Consider the following 14,152-nt stretch of genomic DNA (forward strand, 5'->3'; position numbering starts at 1 on the left):
GTGGAAACCTGCCTGAATACTTCACCCAACCCCTCCATCACCCTCTATTATGCAAGCTGCAACATTTCAAGCCAACTCCCTTATTTCTCTGGTGAGCCCTGTCAACACTGAGGTAATAGAACTGGAAAAACTCATCACTTCAAAAGGATAGTCAAATATCAGAATTTACTTCATTTGGTAAAAATTCTATCATTGCCAAATAAAGCTAATGCAAATATAGTAAAATATGCATGATTTTGAGTAATTCTTTTGTTGAAAAGGACTCTTGGGGAGCCTCAACTTCATCCTGCAACAGCTTAGGCATTCTTTTGCCCCTTTGCCCTTTTCATGCCCCATCTCACAAGTCATGGAAGCTGGGGAGGGGAGGGTGCAGAAAACCCAAATGAACTAATCGGCATGTATTTATGCATTTAGTCTACTCTAATTTTATTCCCACAGGTTTTTCCTCATACTCTGCTTCTCTAAGGTAAAGAACTATGTTTTATTCATCTCTGAACTTCCGAAACCTAACCAAATGCCCATTATATAAAGTCATCCCTAACATCTACTACACAGCAGGCACTGGATTAGGGACTAGAGATAGAGAAGTCAAAGAGACAGACCTTGCCCCTACGGAACCTACAGTGGGGAATACCAGATACTGGCTGCATGAACCCAGTCAGGTCGTAATCAAAGACCAGTTCCACTGCCTATAATCTTTCTCCCACAGACAACCAAAGCTTAGATGAAAAACAAAAGCATGCTTTCTCTTCAGAAAAATAAATGGGTATCTCCAACCCTGACCACTCCCCTGAGTTCCATATTCACAGGCATGCATACTCAACATGTTCACTCGGAGGTGGTTACAGGGATTCAATGCATGGACTCCAAAGCCACGCTGCTTAGGTTTGAATCCTAGCTACATCACTCACAAGCTAGGTGACTTCAGACAAGTCACTTATAACCTCTTTTTGCCTCTATTTTCTCATGCTGTAAAATGGGGACAATAATGGTTCCTTGCACATATAATTCTTATGATGATTAAATGAATTAATATAGGTTAAAGTACTTAAAACCCTGCCTGGGACTCAGTTTATGCTTACATAATACTTACTATTTTTACTAGCACTGTTGTTATGACTATGTCTAACAGGCATTTAGAACTTGTGCAAAACTAAATTTGTAATTTTCCTCAGTAAACAGCACCACTATACTTCTAGTTGTTCCAGCCTAAACCTAAAAAATCATCACTTCTCCCTTTTCTTCAAATTCCACATCAGTTCGTTTCCCGTCAGCTCTACCTTCAAAACGTATCACCAATTCTACCGCCTACCATCATCTCCACAACTACCTCCCCCAGCCCAAACCACCATCATTTCACCTGCAGGGCACAGCAGCTTTCTCCCGATTTTCACTCCATCCGACCCACTCTAATCTACAGTTAATTCTCCATACAATAAAACTTAAATCAGACACCAGTCCCTTGATGCAAACCTTCCAATGGTTTTCCATCACAGTTAGAACAATATCTTTACTTCACCACAGCCTACAAGGGACCCCACGGCCTGCCTGGCCCTTGACCATCATTGGCCACTACTTTCCCCCTTCCCTGCTGTGCTCTAAACACTCTCACTGTGTCTGGACCACCTCAGAGCATTGTCCTGTGCTGTTCCTGCTGTGAGGCCGAAAATACAGTCACCTGGAGCCTGGACTCTGAAGTCAGACTGCCCACGTTCAAATAGTCTCTACCACGTTTTAGCTGTGCAACTTTGGCAAATTCTTAACCTTTCTGTGTGTCAGTTGCCTCATCCATGAAAGGGAGATACTAGGTTATATCAAAAGACTTGTAAAAATTTAATTTAGTGTTCAGAATAGTGCCTTACATATGGTAAGCTCTACTTTTTTTAAGTGTTCATTGCTATTAATTATTCCTCTCTGAAATGTTCTTACCTCAGGCTCTTTCCCTCACACTTCAAGTGTCCCTGCCTTTGAATGGCTTTTCCTGACAGATCCCACCAAAAACAACCTTCCCTGTTCCCCCACTGTCCTCCTTTCTTCCTTCCCTTCACTGCACTTATGACTACCTGAAATTACATTATGCACGTATTGTTCGTTGTCTATTTCCCACTGCAATATGAGCCCTGCTAGGTTGGAGGCTGTCTTCTTTGCTGCTCTATTTCCAGAGATTTCTGACTCACATCTCATCCAGGCTAGGGGACCAATGCGAATCTCCTAATAACAATAGCACACTTAGCCTTTCATTTGCACACTCGTGATCTCATTTGATCCTGGAAAAACCAACAACAGATAAACCATCGGCTCTCATTTTAGATAAGAAAAACAAAGTTCCAAGTTTGCGTGACTTGTCCTTGGACACGAAGCTAGTTAACGAATAGAACAAAAATTAGAAGCCCTGCTTTCTGATTCAAAGGCTCTTCCTACCCGGATGAAAAGATATCACACTCCTGAAATGAATTTACAGAAATGTGAACTCTCGAGCTCCTGTATAAATACACCCTGAAGTGTGCACAGTATTCTTCCCTTCAAAGTTCCTGAAGAATACTAGTCCCGGAGTTTGAGAGGCATTATAGTCTAGTAATAACTAATCGATAATGTAGTACCCCTTGACCAAAATATTCAAGCAGTCAGATACGATGATTGGATATTCCAAATCGATACAGCAATCCTTAAAACTCAGTGAGTCTGTGTTGTCTATAATGTGCTAGTTCCAGCACACTGAAAGCTTCCTCTGCAAAACCCAGACAAGGGGGGCATTGTAATTGCCAAGAGTACCGTGCTAACGATACCTGTTATTTCTTGGGATCCCCATTCTATCAAATTTAGTGACAATAGTTCGATCACCCAACAGGCTCCAGTGTGGTATAGGATCAGATGGAGGGAAGGTTGTCGGGGGGAGGCAAAACAGTGAAAAAGTTCCCCTTCTACAAGATTCCTGGTCAAATAGCCAGTGGCTACCACATTCCTCAGAATAACCAAGTGTCTGTGTATAAGCTTTCTCCTAGCAAATTTACACACTTGTGTTATCTCACGTGTTCCTAGTGCTGTGGGAGCAACCATTAGGGAGGCCAGAGGCTGCTGTACCTCCCTTTTACACAAAAAAGAAAACTGAGGCAGCAACTGGTTATCTTATGAATGTGTCCACGACGACTTGGTCACTTGTGGGATCCCAACGGCCAGGACATAGGATTCCTATTCTCTGAGAGGAAGCCTCCATCCCCTACTTAACATGTCAAACTCCAAGGCTGAGAGGGGGAAGAAAAGGAATCTAAGTCCCTTTATCACGGAAGAAAAAAAAGGACTCTCCATTTTCCGCCCCTTCTAAGGCCTCGCTCCCAGGCTCGAAGACGCGCCCCGCCCCAGGGGAAAAGGTGCTGGCCCGGCCCCACGGGGCGCGGCCTCGCCTCCCGCACCCCAGGTCCCTCCCGCCCAGCAGGGCGCGCTGCCACTCTGAGCAGACACCTGTCCCTTCGCCACAATCGGCGACTCCCCAAGGAACTGACGCCCCCACAGCCACCACCACCGCCGGGACTGCCAGCGGGCCCCGCAAGCCCTAGGAGCTGCAGGAATCCTCGTAAACTTACAGTTTTCTTACAGCGTGCGCGTCACGGCGGGGTGACGTCACGGGCCCAGCGTTCGGGGAGGTCAAGCCACCGGGCGCGGGCCGCTGGGCCCCCAGGCTCCGCCCTCGCCCCGCCCCCGGCGCCGCGGCGGGAGACACGCCCCCGAGCTCCACGCCCCCGAGCTCACGCACCTCCCCGTAGCAGACACCCCGCGCAGGCGCAGACGGCCTCTGCGCCCGCATGCCTGTGGGCTTCGCCGGCCGGGGCGCCTGCGGCGGCGGCTGCTCTACCAAAGCCTCACTCAAAGCCTGAAGTCCGGGTTAGAGGAGGAGGAGGGGCCGACAAAAGGGGACGGAGACCTTCAGAAATACTGTAAACAAGCTGTCGCCCTGGGGGCTGGAGTAAGACGCCTGGGTTGTGAGGTAGTTTTTCCACAGACATTGCCCGCCTTCCTCACGTGTTCGTTAAAAGTTCTCCACGTGTGGAAACAGCCATTTGCTCTCCATCAGGTGCCGGCGGGTCCTCAGCCCTGAAATGACAGCTCTCCCAGGGTCCCTCGCTCCTCCCCGGCTCGACGCGGCTCCCGCTAGACTCCGCCCAGACCCCGAGCAGGCCCCGCCCATCTCTTGACTATGCCCCTCCCACGCCCACTTAGGCCTTGCCCCTGGGTCCCGCCCTTCCGGCTCCGGCCCCTGGCTCCCGGCTCCCGCGGGCCCCCACCTGCCCTTCTTGCCCTGGCGCCGCCTCCAGCCCAGCCCGTTTCTTGCAGATTTTAGCTTCTCCCTTGCCTGCCGCCTTTCCCGTTTCGGCTCGGTGAAGCTACCTATGGGTTGCTGTTCATTTAACAAACGGTGATCCGGATAAACATGTTCACTTCTTCGTCTGGGCAAACTTGCCAGCCCCCGACCCACTCATGTCACGATACCTTCCCGTGTCCAAGTCCGGCTCTCTGCTCCCCACTTTTTTTTTTTTTTTTTTTTTTGAGACAGAGTGTTTCTCTGTCTCCCAGGCTGGAGTGCAGTGGCGCGATCTCAACTCACATTACCCCCTGCCTCCCGGGTTCAAGCGATTTTCTTGCCTCAGCCTCCTGAGTAGCTGGGATTACAGGCGCGCGCCACCACAGCTGGCTAATTTTTATGTTTTAGTAGAGACAGGGTTTCACCATGTTGGCCAGGATGGTCTCCATCTCTTGACCTCGTGATCCGCCCGCCTCGGCCTCTCAAGGTGCAGGGATTACAGGTGTGAGCCGCCGCGCCCGGCCTCTTTGCTCTTTTATACCCTCAGAAATAATGAGTTCTGGTTAAAAAAAAAGGGCTCGATAGACGGAAAAAATGAAGGCTTAAAGAACTGACAACAAAATATTAATATTTGGCTTGTGGAATTCTTACACTCTCGTAAGCAGAAAAACAAATGTTATGGCAAAAAAGTGTCTCAGACAAATCCGTCTTGGGGGAAAAAAAATTAAAAGAATGAGAAAAACAGGCTTCGGAATAAATAGACCCAAAGGAGGAAGTATTGAAAATGGCAAGATTCACTTTTACAAACTTATTTGGAACCACGGCAGATGGCCAGGGCAGGGATTTTGCAAGGCAGCTCCAGTTGTAAGTAAAGCCTGAAACAATGGTTTATTTCCACTCTCATTGAAAGTGCTGTCTTATTTTTATAGGAAAGAGTGATGATGGGAATATTAGGCTTTAATTCGAGATCTGAGCTGGTTAAAAATAAAAACGTTTATTATTCCAGAAAAATCTACGTCAGTGTTTTTAAATGTTCTGATTTGAAAAAATATTTGTATATTTTATCTGAATATTAGTTATTATCAAATGATGTAAAAGAAATTTGTAAAGGCTGTACCATAATTGTAACAATAAGGTTTTTCTGTAGAGCAGAGGTATAGAAAAATTAACATTTTTTAAAGTTCTGCATATTTTTAAAACAGTGATATTTATGTTTTTCCTTGCAAAACAATTTTAAGAAACCTTTAAATTGTTAATAGTTTACATGCTTATAAAATGTTTTATATATATCATTTCTAAAAATCGTTATTTTTTTAAGTGAGTTTCTAGGTATACCTTATGGGAGTGTTTCACAGGTACATGTCATCTGTTATTTTTTGGAGTGGAAATGGGTAAGAAGCATACACCAAATGTATTAAATGTTTTTACTATAGATACTTTTGCCTCTGAAAGATGGCATTGTAGAATATAGTCTTCTCATCGTATTGTTCAATATACTTTCTCTTGAAATCTCAGGTATTCAAAAAAAAAAGTCGTTGTTTTGCTAGATGCAGGAAAAAAGTAAACGCAGTGAACAAAAGATGGCCAACAGTAAAGGTACCCAAGCAAGGATCACAGTCTCAAGGAATGTCAAGTAGAAATTTGTGGGAAAATACCACTCACGTTCAGTCAACTTTCTATAACAAACTGGAATTTGACCTAGACGGGAAGTGAGAAGCTAGGGCCAAAAGTGTTGTTATTAAAGAGAGGAACTGCTTTTTTAAAGAAAATAAAACCCTGGACCTTGGAGGTTTAGCACTGGCAGCACTGAGGCCCTCCACTATGGCCCTTGGGCTTTCAGTTCCCCCTTGTGATTCTTTCTCTTTGATATCTGCTGCCCATAGCAATCTGGCTTCCAGAGCCCTCTATGTCAATACACACATCTCTTCCCTTGGTCCTGTTTAGCAAGCTAAGAAAAGCTGAATTAAGACAAAACAGAGTACTTAATGTATGGGGAAAATAAAAGTGAAAGAAATATAATTCCTAATATTTCCTGAGTATTGATTCTGTGCCAAGCATTGCATTATTTCCTTGAATTCTTGCAACTAGATAAGAACTGTTACTATCCCCATTTTAAACACAAGGTAAGTAGGTTAAGTGCCCAAGTCACACAGCTGCTGAGTAACACAGTCAAGATTCCAGACTTCATACTTCAGAACCCACAGCCATAACCACTAATCTGTCTCAAGTTTCATACAACCAGGCACAAATTATGCAAGAAACAGAGGGACTTAGGAAGTCCAAAATATGGACTTAGCTCTAAAATACTGACCACAGTGTATGGGTATCTTCTTCACTGTTTTCCATCCCATCTTTGCAGGACTGCTTTTATTTGATTTTTTAAGGTGGTCATCATGACCCAGTAAGTTGATTTTGTGATCGGTTAAAGGGTAGCTACTCAGAAAAACACTAATCAGAATCCAAAATACAAAATATCAGATTGTATCACATGTAATAAGGGTATTTTTTTCCCAACACAAATTAGGGGAAACTTTCAGCCACATGTGTGTATTCTGGGTTGCAACGTTAAATGTATTTCATACTATGGATTTCAATCAAAAAAAATTTGAAAAACACTATTATAACCACGCCTTGCCTAACTAACATGCATCATTTATCCTTCAGGATCAAGACCAAGGGAAACAAAATCCCATTCTGCAATCCCCTTACATTCCTCTCTTAAGTCCCAGGATCTGGTTTGATGATCTCTTCCCAGGTAATTGACATAAAAATCAGGTCACTCCTGATTAGAGATAGGCCCTTGTCTCCAGCTCAAACCCAAGAATATACTAATAACAACAAAATAACCATCTATAAAACAGGAGTTACACAGGTTAAAAGGGGGCTTATTCTGCCAAAGGAGCAGAGATAGAGACTTTGCTGGAAGAAGACCTGGGACAGAGATTGGAGAGCTCTGGAGGGATGTCTGTTTAATAACAGTCTTACAAGTCTGCAGTTACACAGTTTGCACAGTATTTCATCTCATTTTATCACCTCCCTTCCCTCATCATTTTACTTAGCTAATTCTCCCCAATCCTTTAGGTCTCTACTTTGCAGGAACTGACTCTGAGAAGCCTTCCCTAAGCAGCTTTGGCTCTCTGCATTGCAAATTATTTTAATTGCTTCTTCTCCTAGACTGTAAGCTCTGTGAGAATAGGAGAAATGTGAGTCTTAACCTCACTCCTAGCCTCAAGCAATCCTCTCGCCTGGGCCTCCCAGAGTGCTGGGATTACAGGCATGAGTCACTGCTCTGGGCCTCACTAAATGTTATCCTTGATGAATGTCCTAACAGGATGTTACCCCTCTGGTAACTCGGAAATCAGAGCAGGCCACCTGGAGCCTTATTTACATGAGGTCTCCTGAAAGACACTGACAGGCACTGGGGGATAGCAATTAATTCTCTTAAACAAAGGATGTTAGACAAAGGCTGTCCCCAACAAGAAGGGGTGGAGGGAAGCGAGGAGGGAAATGGAAAGACAAGGAACCTGTGTCCTTGTTCTGAGAAGCCCAGTTCTTGATTTGAGTACAGGGCCTGGAGCATGCTTCTGACTGTAAAACGGAAAGAACCAAACTGTCCTTGTGGGTGTATTGGGATTGGAGAACAGGGAAGAAGGTACAGGAGAAAAGATATCAAAAAGATTTCCGGCCAGGCACGGTGATCATGCCTGTAATCCCAGCACTTTGAGAGTCCTAGGCAGGCAGATAGCTTGAGACCAGGAGTTCAAGACCAGCCTGGGCAAACCCCATCTCTACAAAAAATACAAAAATTAGCCGGGCATGATGGTGTGCACCTGTGGTCCCAGTTACTTGGAAGGCTGAGGCAGGAGGATCACTTGAACCTAGGAAGGTTGAAGTTGCAGTGAGCCATAATTATGCCACTGCACTCCAGCCTGGGTGACAGAGTGAGACTTTGTCTCAAAAAAAAAAAAAAAAAAAAAAAAGATTTTTAATTCCTCAAGGGAAAAAAACCTCGCCAACTACATCAAGACATCATAGCAGACAGGCAGAATGTTCCAGAAACAGTCCTTTAGGCATTCTGTTCTTCCCTGGAATCTGCTTGCTTTCTTAGCCCTTGGCGAAGGTCTACTGATTCTTGGAGTTCAAATTCTATCATTAATTACCTCTGCTGATAACAGCCAACCTTTACTAAACAGGTACTAGATCTAAGACATCACAGAGCACTCCATATGAAATCTTTTAATCTTCACAACTCTATGAGGTAGCTACTATTATTATCTTATTTTGCATATGAGGGAAAAAAGTGAGACCCAAAGCCATAGGTCACTGCTGTGGACTGAATGGTGTCTCTTCTGCCCCCAACCCCCCAGTTTGTGTGTTGAAGTCCTAACTCCCAGTGTGACTGGATTTGGAGACAGAGTTTTTAGAAGGTCCTATGCTTTAGATATTGGTGTCCCCTCCCAAATGTGTGTGGAAACTCAATCACCAATGTAATAGCATTAAGAGGAGCCACCTTTAGGAGATGATTAAGTCATGAGGGTGGAGCCCTTGTGAATGGGATTAGGTGCCTTATCAAAAGGCATGATAGAGGGAGTTCATCCTTTCTTGTCTGCCATGTGAGGACACAGTGTTTCTCCCCTCTGGAGGATGCAACATCATGGCACCATCTTGGAAGCAGAGAGCAGCCCTCACCAGACAAGGCAGTCTGCTGCTGCCTTGATCTTAGACTTCCCAGCCTCCAGAACTATGTCTAAATAAATTTGTTTATAAATTACCTATAGTATTTTATTATAGTAAGACAAATGAACTAAGGAGGTGAGATTAAATAAGGTCATAAGGACGAGGCCCTAATCCAATAGGATTGGTGTTCTTATAAGAAAAAGAGGAAGCAGAGTTCTCTCTCGCCACAATGTGAGGACACAGTGAGAAGGCACTCATCTGCAAGCCAGGAAGAAGGCCTTCAGCAAGGAACCAAATCTGCAAGATCTTGATTGATATTGAACTTTTCAGCCTCTAGAACTGTAAGAAAATAAATTCCATTGTTTAAGCCTCAGCCCAAGCATACTAAGATAGTTACATTGCTTAAAGTAATCTGACTCCCCCTTACAAACTTTACTGTATCTCCCTGCTTTGCCCAGATGGTCAGATCATTTCTTCTCCCTGTTCTTCAACACAACTTCTCCTATAACGCATACAGTATTTCTTCACTTAAACACACTTATTTTTTTAACATTGAAGTATCTCTGAAATTAGAATTCATCTTGAAATTGAAGAATATCATAGTTTAATTTTAGGAGGTAAAAAAAACTAATGGTTTCTTATAATTGGTAGCACCTTAGATTGAGTAACACATATTATAATTGTTTATGCTTCTTTTGCCCCCCCCCCCCCAGCTATGAATCCTTTGAAGACAGACACCGATTTACTCAACTTTGTGTCCTTAATACCAAGCACAGTTTCTGGCACAATAAAAAGGAATTTTACTAATTTCTTTAATCCAGTTGAAGAAGGAAGGTCATCCACCCAATGGGGTGATGGGTGGGTAGAATCTAGGAGTCAAAAGTCATTACTATTGTCGCCGAAACTCATGGCTGTCCCCAAGACCTTAATGGCCTATGAAAACAAAGTCACAACTTCTCTGAAGTTTATCCCAGTTAAGTTCTATCTGCCTCTAAAGGCCTGTAATTGCTCCCCTTGGCAATTAATTCAGCAGGTTCCTTCTCTGCTTGACAAATTGTCATTTATTTTCCATCCTTCATGTTTGGTTCAGGCCATTTTTAATCCATTAAGGCAGTTATATTAATGACAAAGTAAAATTTTAACATCTGATTTTGCAAACTCAGGTCTAATTGCATTTAGAGTTTAAGTGGAAGGTGGCACTCAGCTCTCAGAGGTGTTTGGTCCGATTCATATTGTGTTTTTTAAATTTTGAAATGAATATCAGAAGAGAACACATTTAAAAAGCAAGTTGTATTAGTACATTTTCAGGATGCTATGAAGAACTGCCTGAGACTGGGTAATGTATAAAGGAAAGAGGCTTAATTGACTCACAGTTCTGCATGGCTGGGGAGGCCTCAGAAAACTTACAGTCATGGCAGAAGGAGAAGGGGAAGCAAGAACCTTCTTCATAAGCAGCAGGAAGAAGTGCTGAACGAAGGGGAAGAGCCCTTTATAAAACCATCAGATCTCGTGAGAACTCACCCACTATCAGGAGGACAGCATGAGGGAAACTGTCCCCATGATTCCATTACCTCTACCTGTTCTCTCCCTTGACACATGGGGATTATAATTCAAGATAAGATTTGGGTAGGAACACAAAACCTAACCATATCACAAGTATTTTGGCTTTTTCTGAAAAATCAGAAGCTCTGACAGTGTTGGTCCCCCACTCACTCAGGGCATTTATTATTGGAATGAGGCTGCCTGGTTCAAAGGCACAGATGTTCCACATTTTCCTATAACCCCAACTGGGTATTATTTAACCTATCTGCCTGGCTCCTGAAGGCCCTTGAGTTTATGATGACTCTTAAGTGAAGAGCTTGATCATTTAAGCCTCCAGCTTAAGAATGATCATAAAACCTGCAAAATGAACAGCTTTGCCCAGAAATTCATTAATGTTGTACATGAATTCATGATTTTTAATAGTTACATTTGCCCCTATGAATAGATTTTCCACAATTTTTATATCTATCTTCTGGAGAAGGAACTTTTTGTGCATTAGGAATTACCTGTTAAGGTGTCAACTTTTGCTATTTAAACAAAAGAGAAAAATACTTAATAAAGTTGAAGTGTAAAATAGGAAATTGGGTTTCCAGTGTGGCCCTGCATGTATAATGTTGTGTTGATGGCACTCACAGAACACACAGTCCTACCTAGCTAAGAGTCCCATGTGTTTCTTTCCCTGGGGCCCTCTCTTCTCACATAACACATGAGAGAAGGGAGGTGAATGTTTGTTAGCTATCATGTTCACATTTTATTTTATGCCACAAATGGTAATAGCAGTCACTTTTTGATTACATTTAAAACTGAACTCCAAGGCTGCACAGAATGTGGGTATCTAATTCTTCTGTTATTATGGTGAGAGTCTCTTGCCTAGTCATACAATATGTGCTACTATTGGTATTATTAATGTTAGTTGGGATAACTTCTTAGTGAATGAGAGAACACTAAGACAACAGGCCTAAACAAGATGATTCAAGCTTATTTTATTTAAGAATGTCTGGATATAGGTGGTCCAGGATCAGTTTGCCCAGGATGAGGCCTGGGCCTCAGGCTCCTTCCATCCTGTTGCTTGGTCATGCATGACCTACATTCCCAAAATCACCAGGATTTCAGCCTAGCTCTGGTGATCCCCCAGCCTGTAGGAAGGAGAAGGGTCAGAAGATTCTGCCCTTGAACTCCTTAAATTCTACCTGCTCCAAGAATCCTTTCTCAGCTAGTTGAGAGATTAGATTGGTAATTTCTCTTAAGAATTAACTAGAAACTTACTTTTAGTAGAGTTTAGGCTGGATGTGGTGGCTCACACATGTAATCCTAGGACTTTGGGAGGCTGAGGCAGGTGGATTATTTGAGGTCAGGAGTTCGAGACCAGCCTGGCCAACATGGTGAAACCCCGTCTCTACTCAAAATATAAAAATTAGCCATGTGTGGTGGCGTGTGCCTGTAATCCCAGCTACTCAGGAGGCTGAGGCAGGAGAATTGCTTAAGCCCAGGAGGTGGAGGTTGTTAACAAGACTGTAAGGTGGAGATTCTAGATATAAAAACAGTAAATTAGGGCTACCTGACAAACTTTAAAATTAAAAGCATTTCTCAGGTGCTGCTGTTGGTCCAGGATCCATACCTGAAGAACCATTGCATGTCTGGGTGCAGTGGCTCATGCCCGTAATCCCAGCACATTGGAAGGCTAAGGTAGGAGGATCACTTGAGGCCAGGAATTGGAGACCAGCATAGCCAATGTAGCCAGACCTCCTCTCTAGAAAAATAATTTGTTAAAAATTAGCGACAGAGTGAGACCCTGTCTCAAAAAAATGAGTTCCAGTGGGTTCACACACACTGCAGGTTTTGTCAATGACTCACCTGTACACAGAACCATAAGAAGTATGTGTGCCCAGGAAAGCTGGACTTCAGAAAGCCCAGGTTAGGATTCTGGACAGACAATCCTGAGGCCAGATCTGACCCAGAGGCATGAGGCTTCAGGTCTGTGAATGGACTACATGGGCCTGTGGGCTAGGATGACCAGGCGTGGCAGCCACCAGCACCAAAGACCAGAGGCTCTTCCCCATTGTTTATGGGTTTGTATACAACCCCAAGGAGGGGGAATGGGAACCAGGAAAAAAAAAAAACAAACATATATGTTGCATGGCAGCCCAGTGTTTCTTCTTCCCTCCCTGCTTCTCTTCGCTTCCTTACAGATACTGTCCCCAAAATTATTCCCCATATGAATTCCTGCATGCAAATCACAGAGTTTCAGAGACCGTTTCTTAGGGAGTCTGACCTGCTATAATCTTAAAGCTGATTATGTCATTTCTCCACTTAAAACCCTTTGCAAACAGACTAAAGTATTAAGTCCTAAATTTGGCACAGAAAGTTTGGCTCCAATCCTTCTCTCTCTCCCCTCAGCTTCCTCTGTCACCATGACTCTGTCCTTCAGGCAACCTCAGATATCTGCATCCCCAAATCCCTGATCCCCATTTCTTTGCATATGGTCTTCTGTCTGCCAAGGATAAATTTCCCACCTTCTGCTTATCCTTCTGTTCTTTCTTAAAGGCTTGAATCAGGTGTCACCTGCTCGGGGAGGTCTTCTCATTTTTCCCCATAGCACCATACAACTCTTTATATAATTTGTAATACCATCTAAAATTGAAACTTGTTTATGTACCTGACCCTCCTACTAAGCCATGAGTGCCTCTAGGTAGAGTTTATATCCTCGGCCCTATGCTCTCTTCTGTGCATTGCAGATTCTCAATATATTTTTGGTGAATAAATGAATAAATGCATGAATAATGAATGAATAAACACCAAGATAAGCTGGACACTGTTAAAAGTATTAAACATTTGGAAATTTGTGCCATACTTAGTTCCTGGTATCTTATATCTAGAATACCATGTATCTTCTTTTAGAGTCTATTTTTTAAAAATCTTTGAGATGATGGACTACCATGTTGACCAGCAGCAAATCTAAGTATACATTTCAAGGCAAAATGAAATCCAAGCCCCAGATCTTTAAAGCTAGTTCTGTTTATAAAACACAGGGAATGGAAAGGGCTGGGTGTGGAAACACGAATGATTTCAGAAAAAATAAGAGAAAGACCTGATTAAATTGGGTTGGCTGGTGAGAGACTGGAAATTTTCTTTCCATTCCCATGAGGCTTATTTTTTTATCTTTCTTTTTCACACTGTAAAGTGTCAAATTAAATTGCAAAATTAATTCTCATCACTAAGGAAGGGATTCTAAATGTATTAATTAAGGATTACTGGGCATTTTAATTTTATTCATCAGAATGAAAACTTTTAAGTAATTAGAATTATTTTTTCACTTCTCCATATTTGTTTTATTATGCAGTATTACAATTTACCATCCATACTTTATACTCTAGGTTCCAAAGCCTTGGATGACTATTTTAAAATAAAAGTTGTGTATATTAATATCTTTGATTTTGTGAATTACGATACTGGAGTTCCCTTGAGAAATTATGTTCTTTTTTCTTCAAAGATAAGGTCCTTAACAGGATGAGATCTTATCTTGCATGAAACCATGAATTCACTGTGGAGGAGAATGATTTGGATTCACTCCGGTAGAACATGAAGTACCTTTTGAATCTTTTACTGTCTCAGTGATTTATCTTATGCATGAACGTA

At 42.8% G+C, this 14,152-nt stretch overlaps 1 protein-coding gene across 15 annotated transcripts in view; it reads right to left on the reverse strand.

Annotated features, from left to right (window-relative positions):
- Nucleotides 1-4,133, reverse strand: part of ZNF438 (zinc finger protein 438) — a 186,920-nt gene extending 182,787 nt beyond the window's left edge. For 3 of the 15 annotated variants that reach the window (XM_003951616.6, XM_063781536.1, XM_003312511.7), the window contains exon 1: nucleotides 3,582-3,692. The gene's annotated coding sequence lies outside the window, so the exon portion shown is untranslated. Of the gene's footprint in view, nucleotides 1-3,581; nucleotides 3,693-3,751 lie in introns of those variants that run through there. The other 12 variants (XM_063781541.1, XM_054660928.2, XM_063781535.1 and 9 more) reach the window with 9 other exon arrangements.
- Nucleotides 4,134-14,152: the final 10,019 nt, after the last annotated feature.

Source organism: Pan troglodytes, chromosome 8 (assembly GCF_028858775.2).
Source record: "Pan troglodytes isolate AG18354 chromosome 8, NHGRI_mPanTro3-v2.0_pri, whole genome shotgun sequence".
Lineage (NCBI taxonomy): Eukaryota > Metazoa > Chordata > Mammalia > Primates > Hominidae > Pan > Pan troglodytes.